This window comes from Rhagoletis pomonella, unplaced genomic scaffold, assembly GCF_013731165.1.
Source record: "Rhagoletis pomonella isolate Grant_MI unplaced genomic scaffold, Rhpom_1.0 Rhpom_scaffold_00022, whole genome shotgun sequence".
Taxonomy (NCBI): Eukaryota; Metazoa; Arthropoda; class Insecta; order Diptera; family Tephritidae; genus Rhagoletis; species Rhagoletis pomonella.
In genome coordinates, this window is record NW_023458576.1 from 329,082 (window position 1) to 344,530 (window position 15,449).

Below are 15,449 nucleotides of genomic sequence, written 5' to 3' on the forward strand. Positions count from 1 at the left end.
ATATTAGAAAAGAAAAACATTAATTTTATTATTATTCTATTGTACGTAAGATAGATATAAAACAAAATTCAAAAGATCCCTTTGGCGAGATTTTCAAAATCTGGTTTTAGGTCAGTTAAAGCCGTTCGGGACAATTCTGTTAAATGTTGGATAGTCAATAGGTACGTTCTCTTAAAATCTCCAGTAAAAAATGTCCAACAGCGAAATTCCGGCGAAATATCATTTGTTCTCTCACAAGAGAAAAATATCCAAAATAGTACGCGAACAGAAAATTTTCAGAAACTTGCAAGTTAGACGAACAGCTAATAGAAATTTTGTTTACATTAACAGGTCTATTCTGCACGTTACCGAAGATTTTGTGACCGGAAAATTTTATTACCAAAAAATGTTACCACTTCTTATCACCGCGATTCTAGGTACGTTGGTAATGCAGTGAACATGTTCAGCAACTCAGCTATGAAAATTTGTGGAAATTTCTGTATTGCATATTTCACGGGCCAATATTTTGCTTATGAGATGGTAACCAAATTTGCCGGTTACAAGAGAGCACAGAATGCGAAAAAGGTTAAAAAATTGACAGAGACTTTAATTACCGGTTATAAAATTTATGTTACCAGCGCAGAATAGACCTGTAAAAAGTATAAAATTGAAAACGTACGAAAACAAATCCTGAATTCTTATCCTGACACAGTACCCTGACTAAACGAATAATTACTTATTTCTTACAAGTTTAATTAGTCGCATTTTACTATTTCAACTTCCAAACCATCAAATTCAATTTAGGGATTTGCGTAAATTCCAACCAGCTCTTCTTGATCAACTGTTTTCTTGTTGGCAAATTGCTGTGGGCTAAAATATGTATTTATATGTATAATATGTGTGTATGTAAAATATGTATGTATATGAGTAATATGTATGAAATATGTATTTTAAAAAGTAAAAAGAGCAAAAATGTTCTAAGCAAGGAGAAGGTAAAAAGAGCCCTTTGCTAAGCAAAGAGCCGCATTTGGCTCAAAGAGCCACGTTTGCCCACCGTTGGTATATAGATTTTTAATTAGATAATTGTTTAATAAATTTTACTATAGTAGGAGCTTGCAAAATTCGGAAAATCTCTTACCGTATATACAATGTAAATAATAATGCTGAATATGTTGCATGTGTTCCTTTTGTTGACATGCATAAATTTGATGCATGATTTGATTTGAATTTATTCGGCAATGTCTTCATGTATCACTTTCAAACATGTATAAGCGACATGATATAAACTGGCACTTGCATGATGTGTTACATGTCGCTATGTTTTGTAGTTCAGGCCTTTAGTATCTATATAAAATGCTCAGTCATACGACTTAGTTATGCCGATCTGTAGCAGCCACAGAATTGAGTTATGTATCAGACTGAAGTGCAAGCTGCAGTTGCAGTTGACCGTATTTGTCAAAAAAGTAAAAAGCAGCAGAAAAGTCGATAGTGAGTAATATAATCTATTGAAAAATATTAACCATATTTCCGTGGAATTGAGATTCGGAAAAGTTATTAGGTATTATTCATAGTGTTCAAATATATTTCACGAGAGCAAAAAATAAAAATAGCTGAGATCCCTTTCTTTTTTAAACACCTAGGATATCACTGACCATTAAACAGGACCCTGAATGACCGCAAACCTCAAAGCATTACACATTTTGTATGTGATTTCTAAAATGAACGATCCAAAATTAGCCGGTATACATATTTCAAATTTTTTAGAACCAGTGGTTGAATTTTTGTACTGAAAGGGTTGACCCTAAAAGTATAATTACGGTGACCATCCGCCCTTTATTTTAAAGGACAGTCCTTTATTTTAACCCCCTGTCCTTTATAATTTTTTTCACAATAAAGGACGCCTTTTGTCCTTTATTTCTTAAACTGTCCTTTAAATCAGCTCTGCGTTTTTCAGAGGTAAATTTTTAAACACAGAATATGAAAAATAAAAATGTTCCTTATAAAATATAATGAAAACCTTCGCCAGTTTGTTTCGCACCCCACTTAAGTTTTTTTTTTAATCTTCGCACAATCTATAAAGCACAGGGAAAGTTGTGTCCAGGGAAAGTTGTGTCACTTATAAGCTTATAATATTTGCAAGAGACCAGTTGGGCCTGATTTGTGAATTTATATTTGATTATATTAATTCTTTTTAGTACTGTTCCAGTTAATAAATGTTACATAACAAGGACTAGTTAAAAACAATTGTATGGTTCCCCAAACCGAAAAAATTACAAAAAAAAATTTGAAATGTTATTAAAAAAGGTTCACAAAAATGATTTTTTTTTTGGTTTTTAGTAAAAATTGGTTGAAAAATGAAGACTGCGGTGAATTATGAACATAAAATTCCAATTTTGAACCACTGTGTGCTGACTTCGGCGTGCAGTATGAATTATGGTAAATGCATTTTGGCACCAAAGGATGGCGAAGTCTTGAAAAGGATTTGGCTTCATTTTTCGGAATCGGTTAATTAACTGGTAAATATTTGATTTAAATTGCGATATGGGTAAGGTACTTTTATCATACAAGTTGTATGTACGTATTCCCAAATAATTTTGAAAAAAAGTCCTTTATTTTACATTGGTTAATATGGTCACCGTATGGCCGTCTGCGAGGCGTATTTTTTTTAATTTTAACACAAAATTTTATTTTTATGTTGTTGTTTTAAATAAATGTGGTTATAGTTTTTATTAATAAAACAATGTTTCTTATTCATAGTCAAACTCACAACTTTAATATTCTCTAAAAAAAAAATAAGACAGGACTAAGTATATTTTAGCTCACAGGTTATCTTTTAAGTTCATAATCCTCTACGGCGTATGTTAAGGCTTTACGTTACTCCCAAATAGATTAGGCTTCTAGGGTTAAGAAAGCTTTAGTTTGAAAGTGTGATATTAAATGCTTTTCACCATAAACGGCGCCAATTTTTAATGATTATTGCGTTTCAGATTAAGACTAATACCAGAAATTGTGAAAGGTTGGACTATACCTTAAAGATGACGGTTTTCTCATGGCCCACTGCACGAAGCTTAGAGTAGAGTAATGTCTTTTAAGAACTTAAAAATTATCCTAGGTTATCAGGTGTCTAGCAATACAAGATTAATTGTTGTCTTTCACGAAGTTCTTTAAATAAATTTTGAGCTAAGTACTCACCCGTATTTCGGGAGTTACTACTAGTTTTAATAAATTGTTAGTTTAATTTCCTGTAAAATTTACCTTTAGGTTTATGCATTTTAAGAATACATCGAAAATTTGTTTTAGAGAATCAATGTGAAATAATTGCAGAAACGATTAACCGGTTTGCTGAGCAACCGAGACGTCTGCTTTTTACATAATTTTTGTAAAACAAATCGGCAAGTACATATAGTCCCCCGCATGCCAGAGACATGAATGTGTAAAGATGAAAATTTTGGGATTGTTATATATGTACCGCGAATTTCGGAATTTTATGCGGGGGTTATAAAAACTCGTTTTACTCGAAACTTTGTTTTTCGGCTATATTTGTTATTATTTATTGGCCCAGCTGTAAATATTGAATGAACTAACATATTTTAAATATTTACGGAACTACCGTCTGTATGCAACCCTAGCTATCCTATATTCAAGTAGATGTTATTCGAAAAATTTAAACGGATTTCTTCAAATCAACCTGAGCTGTGGACATATTGCGAATTCAGGGGCGGATCTAGCGGAGGCACTATGGTCCCAATTCCGTTTTTTTTGGCATAAAGTCGTAGGAACAAGGTATCTAGCTGAAACTTGGCTCATATATTTCTCATACTATACTAATTTAACTGAAATATTTTTTTTTCCGTAAATTGCCACGCCCACATCTTATATCCATTTTTTTCATTTTTTTCAGAGGCAGTTCCATTATTTAGGGCATATCTCCAGTTACAAATAACCAATTCCTTCGTTTCATATATCGAATTAAAGGCAATTAAGTGATGGATAAATGTCTTAAAACTTTTTTAACGTTTCGAAGTCCGTTTGAAAAGTACCAAATGCAAAAACTGTCTTCAAAGTAGTGTATTTTTCATTTATTAACTTATTTTAAATAAAGTTTACAAAAAAAACCATAGTAACTAATTATTTTTTCTTTTTTGTTAACAAATGATAATACAGTTTGGCATGGCTATAAGCCATCTGACATGGTTATAACAAATTTAGGTCCAATTTTTTATTTCAGCAGGCTTATTTATTTATAAAAGTCTTGTAGGTTTAATCGCTCCAGTTATCGGCATCTAAATCAAAAGAATATATTTCAATATCCGTTTTCGGCTCGTCCGAGTATGTGCTATCTGATTCGTTTTCAGAACTCAAATCTTTTGGAGAGGACGACAGCTGATTGTATTTGTGGGTATGTAATTCACTAGGGGGTTCTAATAGCGCTATTACGTCATGAGGTAATTTCTCTCTTTTTTGCAATTTCTGTCTAACAGACAAGCACAAGGAAGACAAAAGTGGATCCGAAGAGTCCATTGACCTATTAAAAACATCACACATGTTATTTTTTCTGTTGTTTTTTCTTGCGTGTGCGATTCTATCCTTCTTGTAATATTTATTTCTAGCTTCTGAAGCATTTTCGCCGAAACAGCCAATTGGAAGTACTGAATTTGAAATAATTTCTGAACCGTGCACTAAGACTTTATGAACTGTTGCCGACATTGGGTACCAAAAATACCTTTCCATGTGTAATGAAGCCGCTTTTTTGCACAAGTGTTCAAATTTGGTAACATTAATGGAATATTCACAGGAAATAGCAATCAAAATTATTTTAAAGCAATGCAACATTTCGATATCAACTTGCGTAATTGAGGAGAAAATTTCCAGATTTTGAAATGCTCTTCTGGCAGTATTTCCATCATTTGACGTTCCATTGCCGTTTGGTCTGGGTTTATCAACATGAAGACTCATTTCCCGCCAAAATTTGAATTTGTAATTCGCTTTTACGCAGTTTAAATGCTTCTTTATCTGACACCTCTCTAATTTGCCATTTTTTTATTCCGATTCTGTACGAAATATGTAAAACAAATTCGAAAAACCGAATCCACGCGTGTAACGGACTTATGCCGAAGTTCATTGTATTGGGCTTTGGTTTGAAAATGTCAGATTTTATATTTTTAGTTGTTAAAAACTGTTTTGGGGTTGCATGACATATTGGACATCTTTGATTCGAATTAGTATTTGTTAAAATATTTAAAACTTTTCCATCAATTAAAGTCATATGCATTTCGTACCTGATATTAATTTTTCTTCCGTTATCGGTGTAGTAATCAAAATCATTTAGATTAGCAATTTGTAAATCTAATTGGTTATTTTGCTCCAGAATTAGGGATTTCGACTCTTTCACAAACTGCATTTTCAATGGCCTACAAAATCGAACGGATTGCGGGGTGCTATTTATCCAAATAATTCGTCCAGATAAATCCATCATTTTTAGTGGTATAACAGTTGTTACAAACAGCGATTGGTCGAACAGTTCAGGTGTATCAGATTGAAATCTTTGTTTAAACGTACTCTGACCTGTTGTTCCGTCGAACCCATAACTCGCAACTAGAATAACATTTTTCACGTCTGCCATTACACCTAAAACGTCATGTTGTAATAGAATAATTCTTTCAGCTGTATGATTTAAGAGATTCTGTAAAGGAACCTCTGCCAAAGAATCAGTTACAGTTTATCCTTTAGGTCGGCAAAGTGCCTTGCACTTAATTAATTCGTTATAATTAGGATATATGTCACAATTCCTTTCTTTATTTAGCAGTCGAATGTTCATATACTGTCGTTTACTAAAATCATTTTCTAGTAGGAATGCTAATGCTTCTTCTGGAGTCAGTGGAATCAATTTACTTTGATCAGAAGAAATCAATTTTTTTATCTTACTAGGCCGCGTCGGAGAACTTGTAATATGTTTTAAAACAAACGTCAGGTCCTTATTGTTAGATTTCCTAGCAGAAATTTTAGTTGCATGAACCATTAAATCAGTATTATGATCTTGTTCTGATGAAAGATCATTTGCCAGCTTTCGCTTCATTCTGTCCTTTGCGCATGTATAATTTACTTGTGGTCGTCCAATTTTACTTGAACAGGGTTTTTCATAATCTTTGTCGCTAATCGAAATAACAGCGGTTGCAGAAATCCATGTTGCGTGCTTTTCTTTAAATCTTTTTAACGATCTGTTGCAATTCGAAAGTTTTTTTGTCACATAGCTAAACAAATTTCGTATTTTTTTTCGAATGTCATCCTTTTTTTCCAAACTAAGCTCGTTGTTTTTAATCTTTTTAATCACCCATTCGAAAACAACGTCGCTTTTGCGGCCGCATTCTTCCCAAATGTTGAGCAATTCCTCGTGTTGAAATACGAATGTTTCTAAAAAATATGAAATATTTTTAATTTGAGCAAAAATGGGCAAAAATGACGCAAACTAAAATGAAATATATATAATTAGCTTTCACTTCATATTGAATTTAAGAGCAATCCGGAACAATCCACATTATTTTTTTCCTACCAAACACAGAAAAGTTTTCAATTTTTACACAGAATATACGTTCACACAAAATGCTATATTCCCCAAGTACTACATCACTGTTCACATTTTTTTTAATTAAGTCATAATTTAGATACCTTGGCTAAAGTTTTGCATTTTATTTTTTTTTACTAATTCACAACGCTTTAAATTTACACTTGTTTTTGTTTACAGCTTTTCCACACAACAGTTATTGTTAAAAGAAACAATTTCAATACGTCCACTTTGACAGCTTATATTAGGTACAGTGTTGCCCCCTACACTTTTAAATTTTTTAATATGAGTTCCCTGACGCGTTTCTGTTAAGAATACGTACTTTTTTTGTAAAAATCTATCAACAAGTTTCTTGACTTTGTGCCAAAAAAAACGGAATTGGGACCATAGTGGGAGGGGGGGTTTTGGGGCTTAAACTACGTGTCAGTCAGTGGCTTACCCACGGGGGGTGTTTTAATACATAGACGCCATATTATACATACATTTGCGCCATATTAAAATACACCCCGTGCGTTCGCCACTGACTGACACGTAGTTTAACACCCAAAACCCCCCGCTGGATCCGCCACTGTGCGACGTCGTGCAGTAAACGTCGTGCAGTGCGGACGTGTTTGTTTCTCTTGCTCGTCAAGTTCACTCAAACTTCAATGTACATATGTATACTATAGAGTTCTATTTGTGTATACGTGAATAATTTATTAACTGAGACAGTGACTCTTTTGAGACTTATCAAAACTTTGAAATTATTTATTCATTTAATGTAATGCCGTGCTCCTGTGGCAATACAGTTGATCGTACTCAACAAGAAAAAATACAGTGCGCGAAATGCAATGAAATTTTTCACTTGGCTTGTGTTGGAATAAAGCCTGCTGATGCCGAAGTTTTGCTTGCCTCGAAACCGAGTTTTTTTTGTAAAGGCTGCGCGAATGCACGCCGTGACTCAATTCGCGCGAATTTTACACATCATTCATTACATTATTTCAACAGGTTGATTTATTTAAGTTAAATTCCACTAATCCTATGTACTAGTTAATATAATAAATGTGAAAGTTTGTGAGTGAGTATGTTTGTTGCTCGTTCACGGTAAAACGTCTGGATATATTTCAATTAAATTTGGAATATAGATATAATATACTAACATATAAAATATTTTTTGGAGTTGCCACATCTTTCAAAAAAAACCCGATTAATTAACAAGTTTAACAAAATATTAGCAAGCGAAAGCGGTTCAGAAACTATTGGGGTGTTCACAGTTCGTTCCAAATTGTGTCTGAAAATGTAGACGTCTACATTTTGAGACATCTTTAGCATCAAACTGTGAGCACCCCTTTCTAGCAGTCGTCGCAAAATCGTCTCAAAACTTTGCTGGTGTTGCCAGACATTTCCTCTTTGCGTGCATTTTTTATATATCGCCTTTCGATTTTCTTTCTGAAAAATTGTAATTATTTAACTTAATTACCAATTCCTAATATTTGTTATTTCTTTTCCTTGATTTGTTTCTTTTCATCAGAAATTGCGCTCAAATTAAATGCAAATACAAAAAACGTGCCCAATAAATAAAAAAAATGTGATTAGTATTGCCATAATGCAACCCTGCTGCGAGGTTGCAAAATGTAGACGCGTAAAAAACATACCTTTGAGTGTGACAAAATGTAGACGGCGTCGTTTTCCAATTTTGTATGGGAAACAACAACACCACAGATTTTACGGTTAGAAAACGTCTTAAAATGTAGACGTCTACATTTTCAGACACTATTTGGAACGAACTGTGAACACCCCATATATATTTCGGAAGTATTTTGTAATAGGGTTGCCGCCTGTTAAAAAAGTTTAAATCAATTCTTTGAAAAAGTTTAAACGAAATATTTTAATGTGGGTATCAAACGAGAATGCTTTATTGTAGAAATATTTTTAGAGAGTTGCCATCTTTTCAAAAAGTTAAAATCAATTTAAATAACACGTTAAAAAAATTTTTTCTGCGTAATTTCGCAGAACTTTCTTTTTCCATCTTAGGAACTCTAGAACATTTGAAAATCTACTCAGAACACTTTTAATTTTTATTTTTTTTAACATTCAACTTTTTCGACTTTTTTTCGACAATTTACGCGTTTTGCATTTTTTCGACCTTATTCATTTCGAAAGCATACGATTTCGACATTTTGCGTTTCGGTTAAACATTATTTCGAGATTTAAAAAATTTTTAAATTTCGACATTTCTCTTTCGACATTTTTATTTTCGACTTATCGTACGGATCCCAAATCAAGTGCTTTGCAAAAAAAAACTGATAATAATCTCAGTGAAGCTAAACATCAAAAACATCAAATATCTTTGGGCTCTTTGTACAACATAATAATCTCTCTTCGTGCTGATAATGCCCAGGTGCTCAAATCGATAACTGCTTTGCGTGAAGAAAACAGCAAACTTGTGTTGAAAGCTGATAATATGCACTCTGATCTGCTTTCCATGCAGAATTCTCTGCACAGAAAAGATGATACAATTGATTTGCTCAGGGCTGAGGTGAATAAACTGCGATCTTGTGTAAATACCGTTGTCCAGAGGCTTAGTAGTGCTAATCTATCAAAAAACGTAGTTGGTGCTGCTAATTACGCTCTCTTGCCTACGTTGCCGATTTCTTCTACCGGCTGCCCTGCTGGCAGTACGGTGTCTCAATCTGCTGTCTCTTCGCCTGTTTCTCTTTGTGACGCTACGCAGTCATATCTCACCTATAGTGCCGCAGTCGCTAACACAAACAGTGTCAAGCTGCCTGTTGCTCTTTCTGCTTATGACGCTACTCGATCAGCTGTTACTCTTAGTGCTGCTGCGCCCGCAACCTCGGCTTTATCATCGCCTTCATCTCTTTCATCGGCCACCCTGATATCTGTGGATGTAAACAACGACACTAACACCAACAAAGCTAAGCTGCCTGTTGCCACTCCCACACATTTAAGTGACGCTATGCTGTCCGCTGCTCCCACACTTTTGGCTCTATCTTCGCCTTCGTCTCATTTGTCGCCCACCCAGCTGGCGGTGGATGCTAATGTAAACAACGTAAACTACAGTGGAAACTACTTCTTCTGGTACTAGTACTAAACCATCTCCCACAGGTTGGAAGACTGTTGCTAATAACAAGCGCTTGAAGCTGAAACAACCGCTACTTATCGGAGCTAACAACAGTAATGAATTAAGTGTCATCCCTAACCAGAAGTGGCTACATTTATCCTCATTTTCGCCCACAGTCACCGCAGCTGAAATTATCAGTTATGTTGCTAAACATGCTTGTGTAGACGCTAAATTTCTTACTTGCTATATGTTAGTAAAGAAGGGTACTAACTTGAATGATCTCAAAAAAGTAAGCTTCAAACTAGGCGTTTCTGAGTGCAGCTATGAGAAAGTGATAAATAATGAAAATATATGGCCTGCAAATGTTAAAATACGACCCTTTCGCTTTTTTCAAAAAGTCGATGCACCAGAACTCAAGTAGCGCAAAATTTAATGAGACGGTTGGGAGCGCTTCCAATTTGAAGTTGTACTTCCAAAACGCTTCGGGCATTCGTACTAAATCTGAATTAGTTCGCAATTTTAGTTCTCAGCTCGACTATGACGTTTTTGTTATTGTTGAGACGTGGTTGAATTCAGTTTTTAATGATAATGAATTTTTTGACGCTAACCTTTATAATGTCTACCGAAAGGATAGAGACGCTGCGAAAACTGGATGTTTAAGAGGAGGAGGTGTCTTAATTGCAGTTCGTCGCAATCTGTATTCGTATTTAGTTGCGCTTGATAATGATAATTCGCTTCTTGATCAGATCTGTGTATGTGTCACTGGCTCGTCGTTCAACGATTCCTTGTTCATCATGGCTTCCTACATTCCACCAAATAGTAAGGATGACCTTTATCATGCGCATGCTGATAATATCAACTCTCTAGTTTTGAACAAACTTGGCGACAGTCACTTATGTGTTTTAGGTGACTTTAATTTATGCAATGTGCGTTGGTCGGACACTTTTTCGAACTTCGGGCTCACTCCTAACAATATAACTGCCCCGCATGAGTCTAAATCTTAATCAAATTAATAAGTATGTTAACAAGTTAGATAGAATTCTAGATCTAATCTTTGTAAGCGACAATATAATCTGCAATATTGAGGAATGTTATTGTCCTATGTCTCAGTCGGACATGCATCATCTGCCACTAATACTGAAATTTGAATTGTACAAATTTTTAAAATCTGCTCCTGTTAAGCAAGTTATCTTCAATTACAAGTCTTGTGATTTCGGCAAGCTAAATAACTCGCTTTCCATGCTCAATTGGGATGAATTACTTTCAGGACAGGATGTTTCTAATTGCTATTATTCTTTTAAAACAGCGTTAGTTGATTTATGTAGGGAAAATGTGCCTATTTTGAAAAATAAACCACATAAGCTACCATGGTATAATCGGGAGTTAAAAAAGTTAAAGAACCTTAGGAATAAATTCTTCAAGAAGTTTAAAGTTACAGGAAATCAGATTTTCTTTGATAAATATCAGAAATATGCTAAAGATTTTAATTGCTTAGACAAATTCCTTTATAAAAACTATATTTTGGGGGTGGAGTTGAACATTAAATCTAATCCAAAAGCTTTTTGGCAGTTCATAAAGTCTAAGAAATGTGGCTCTTGCATTCCTTCGACTGTCTTTTTGGACGATAAATGTGCTAGTGGCCCTACTGAGGTGGCGAGTCTCTTCGCTGAATTTTTTAGTGCCAACTATGTCTGTGATGATGGTAATTCCTGGCCTGATATAAACCACGATTCAGCTACGGAGTTCAGTTTTGGGACTCTAACTCTGTCCCTTGATGACGTGGAAGCTGGCATTTCTAAGCTGAAACCGTCTACGAAAGCGGATGTTGATGGGTTTTCTGCTCTTCTCCTCAAGAACTGTCCCGCTCTAATTCTACCTCCACATCGTATTTTTAATTTGTCTCTTGCGTCGGGTGTCTTTATCGAGGATTGGAAAATTACTTCTATTAACCCTATACTTAAGAGTTTACGAGCAATTACAGGCCCATTTCTAAACTATCAACTGTATCGAAACTTTTTGAATCTATAGTCAAAGAAAAAATGTATTTTATCACTAAAAGTTTAATCCTGCCTAACCAACATGGTTTTGTTTCCAATCGATCTACTGTGTCTAACCTAGCTGTATTTTGTGAATACTGTATGACGTCTCTTTCTGCAGGTTTCCAGGTTGACTGTATTTATACGGACTTTAGTAAAGCCTTTGATAGAGTCTCTCATTCGATTTTACTTAATAAGTTAGCATATCTTGGCTTCCATTCTGTTTTTTTGAAGTGGATTAAATCCTACTTGATCAACAGGCGCTGTGTTGTCTCGATAGATGACATTTCGTCAGATGCATTCCTTGCCTCCTCTGGGGTACCCCAGGGAAGTATTTTAGGTCCTTTACTTTTTATATTATTCATAAATGACATTAGCTCATGTTTTTCATTCGCAAATTTTTTGCTATATGCCGATGACCTGAAAGTATTTTCAATGATCAGAAACGAAAGGGATGCTACTTTGCTTCAGGCCGACATTAATAATCTCAATCTTTGGTGCATAAAATCACGCCTCTCTTTAAATATTAAAAAGTGCTTTAAAGTAACTTTTGCAAAAATTCATAGTCCTTTATCAACGAGTTATACAATCGCGGAGTCTTCGGTAGACTCTGTTGCCGAGGCCAAAGATCTTGGCGTCATTTTTACTTCAAATTTTTCTTTTAGTTGGCATATTAATCTTGTGATTTCTAAATCCTTCTCTGTTTTGGGTTTCGTGAGGCGGAACTGTGTAAAATTCTCTGATCCCTATACTATTAAATTACTATACTCATCTTTTGTTCGTCCCATTTTGGAATATGCTACATATATTTGGAGGCCATTCCACAAAACTTTTATAAATAGGTTAGAACGTGTCCAAAAGGTGTTTCTTAAGTTCGCATTGCGGTCCTTAAACTTTTCGGATCCTATACCACCGTACAGTAGTCGTTTGTTTTGCTTAACCTTAAGTCATTGGAAACGAGGCGTTCTGTACTTTCCCTGACTTTTGTTTTTAATATTATTAATGGTAGTGTTGATTGTCCTTTTCGCTTAGGTCGCATAAATTTCAACATCCCTCAGCGAGTCTTGCGTAACATTTTGCCGTTCTATTGTGAAATCCATAGAACTGAATACGCGCGCAATGCCCCCTTGGTACGTACCTTAAATGAGCTTAATTTGATCTCGAATTCTATCTCACTTGATTTCTCTTACTCAAGAAATTTATTTATTAATCTTTTGTATTCTTTCTTTTGAATCTTGTATCCAGTTTAATCAATAGTTTTAGTGTCCTGCATATATTAATTTTGTAACTAGTCTGTAAGAAACTACTGTTTCATAGACGAATAAATAAATAAATAAACATTACCCACTACATTATTATGTATTATTAAATACTTTCAATAAAGAAACAATTCTTATTAGAAAATAAATATGAATCGTTTTATTTTAAATATTCCAATTTATATTTTTTGTTAATGCAGATAGTGCGGATTTAGCGTATTTTATAACCGTTACATGGGGAATATAAATTTAAGGCAGATTTCTATTAACAATTTTGTTACAATTTACGATTGCAATCAATTTCTTTCAAAACTATAATCTAAATAATTGCAAGTTGTATTTTTTTCGATCAAAATATAAATAATCAATTTTAATTGTAATCAAAACAAATTCAAATATTAGGTATATTATGCAAATGCAATCCAATTTGATTTGAGTTAATCAGTTTTAGATACATTTATATTTCTGTGTTCATATGGAATAATAGCTTATGTCGGGAAGCTGGATTTAGTATAATCCGCCATTCCTTTTATTCTTTACAACACAAGGAATTTTTCGATGAGACATAACAAGAATATTGACTAGCTAGTATCGGAACTATTTTTTTCACATTTATTTGCCAAAATTTCTTCAACGGCTCGGCGCCAATGAGTCATTCGCAAGGGTATGCTGCGAATGCCGCTTTATACTAAAGCCAGCCTTTCGACATAAGCTACTATTCCATACGAACACAGATTTCATTAAATACTCAAATTTTACATACAAAACGGAGCATTGATAATCTATTACTGATACCACTTTTCGTCGTCGTTATATCATAATCTAATTTTCTCATGGTTCTTCTAGTGGGGCACGTGCGAAATGTGGATTTTCCCAGCTGCAGTACTGCAGTAGCTAGACACCTTCCTCACCAACAGCTCTGTCCTCTATTAGCTTCTTAATGTAACTGCAAATGAATGAAAAGAAAAAAAAGATGGAAATTTAAGAAAAATTACGGGTTGACTAGTGTACATCGACATATGTGTGTTTTAGCAAAACTATAACGACACTAATAATACTAATTACTAATACTAGTAATTAAGTAATTTGTTGTTTAAATTTTTGGGAAAATTTTAGTAGACGGACTGCAAATTCTAGGAAAAGGGGGGATTAGGGGGGGAGGGCGGTTAGAATATAACCCCCTGATTTCAAAATACCCCCCTTTTTTCTAGCAACCCTATCGTTCTTATATAATTTATTGTTAAACTTTTCATATAAACGATGAATAAGATAGCAAAATATCATAAAACTTGGTGCTGCCAGACTGGAAATTTGAATAATAAAAGCGGAATTTTCACTTAGTAGAATTCTCCTTTCTGTGTTGCCGGATTTTTAATTCGGAATTTTCACTTAGTAGAATTTTCCTTTCTGTGTTGCCGAAGAAGAGGGCGATGAACATATTTTACAGATAACACCTTTCTGCGTAGGCGGCCTTCGGCCGCACTTAGGGATTATAACCCTCACTAAGGAGAATTCTCCTTTCTGTGTTGCCAAAGAAGGGGGGCTGAACACCTTTTGCAGAGAACACCTTTCTGCGTAGGCGGCCTTCGGCCGCACTTAGGGATAAACAAATTTCATTTATGGGCATTTTTTAACAAAAATATATGTTTTTTAATAAACAATATTAAAATAGCAAATATTTACGCCTGCGTCGATATTTTTTATAATATTTAATATTTAAAGAAGGAAAATTTGGAATAAAAAATCGCGTGATCGCCTTCGGCTCTATTAAAAAAAAAAAATTAATAACCTAAAAAAAAGAGTAACCAGTAACCATAATAAACATCACTGGGGCGGCGCCCCAGGTTTACCACGCAGAAAGAAAATTCTAGTTACCTCATCCTTTCCCAAGGCTACATCACTGGGCCGGTAGCCCCAGATGGTGCACACCAAAAGGAGAATGCTATTTGGTAAGGGTTATAATCCTAAAGCGCAGTCGAAAAATACTGTGGACGCAAGTAAAAATTGTGATGATAAATCCTCTGGCAGCACCAACTTCGGTGTTCAGTTGCAACCCTCGCACGTTTACTACTTCACTACTTTTATAAATGTTTTATCGTGGTTAAATTAACAAAAATAGCATATTACGTAAAAGAAAATGGTAATTCTCTAGTATAGGGTAACAACCCCTAAAAAAGGTCCGGAAAAGTCGGGAGGGGTACCAAACGACGCGTTTCGGTCCCCCTATTAACAATCCGGAGGGGGAGGACTAACATTATTAACCATTTAAAAGTTATGAACAAAAAACTTTTATTAAATTTCGTTGTTTTCTATGGGCAGTTACACCGACAAAGATTCACTAAATCACCTGTTCTCACTTTTTAAACACTATTAAAATATATAATTTAACTTATTTATTAAACAAACACATAGTTTTATCAACCTAAGATAGATTATTTTGTTATTAAAAATAAGTTGACAATCTTTGTGAACTGAAACGCGAGATTCGAAAATAGCTATAGTGCAGCCACTGTATTAGTATTTCGTAATAATTCACTTTTCCTTACAAGGTG

The 15,449-nt window shown here is 34.4% G+C and overlaps 2 long non-coding RNA genes across 2 annotated transcripts in view; one reads left to right on the forward strand and one right to left on the reverse strand.

The window, feature by feature from the left end:
* The first annotated feature begins 3,713 nt into the window (after positions 1–3,713).
* LOC118749606 lies at positions 3,714–4,103 on the forward strand. Its single transcript, XR_004994250.1, has 2 exons — positions 3,714–3,762; positions 3,881–4,103. It is a non-coding gene; the product is annotated as an uncharacterized LOC118749606 (long non-coding RNA).
* Positions 4,104–13,637: 9,534 nt separating this feature from the next.
* The window catches only part of LOC118749607, a 2,644-nt gene continuing 832 nt past the window's right edge, over positions 13,638–15,449 (reverse strand). The window contains exon 2 of the long non-coding RNA XR_004994251.1: positions 13,638–13,843. This is a non-coding gene — a long non-coding RNA (uncharacterized LOC118749607). The remainder of the gene's footprint in view (positions 13,844–15,449) is intronic.